We start from the raw sequence: 635 nt of genomic DNA on the forward strand, positions 1-635 counted from the left end.
AGTAGAAAAAGAATCTTTGAAAAAGCTGAAAAAGGAGAAAAAGTAGAATAAAGAAAAAGGAGAAAAAGAAAAAGAAAAGAGAAGGAATGGTTGAATAAAAGCTAAGGTTCTCCATCTTTGTTGAAAAAGTCATAACCCCAAATCTAGAGTGTTGTTCTTTTTCCTGAACAGTTTGCTCCTTGTTCATATTAGTCAATTCTCTTTTAGATAAGTTTATGTTTAGGTGTGAAACTCTCTCATTTTTGTTTATCTCCATACCCTTTCTTTGTTTAACTATTAACCCTTAGCCCCGTTATAAGCCGAATAAAGACCTATTTGATCATTTCATGCATTCCAAAGATCGACCTAGTGGGAGTAAGAAATGCAAGCCTATGGGATCTCATCTTAGCCATGTTTTGCATAATCTCAACTTAGCATTTGTGCACACAGGGTCCTCACATAATCTAATAATTTGGCGCTTGGTTATTGGCTTGGGAAGGAAACTTATTTGTAAGGCCTAAATGATTCTTGAAAAAGGACGGATTGTCATGCGTTGGTTTGTGGTTTGATTGGTTGTACAGGAGGAAAGTGTGAATAATGTTAGTAGCTTGGAAAGTGACTTGTCCTTAGTCTTTGCTTGAGGACAAGCAAAAGTT

The sequence above is a fragment of the Ipomoea triloba genome, chromosome 16, assembly GCF_003576645.1.
Source record: "Ipomoea triloba cultivar NCNSP0323 chromosome 16, ASM357664v1".
Lineage (NCBI taxonomy): Eukaryota > Viridiplantae > Streptophyta > Magnoliopsida > Solanales > Convolvulaceae > Ipomoea > Ipomoea triloba.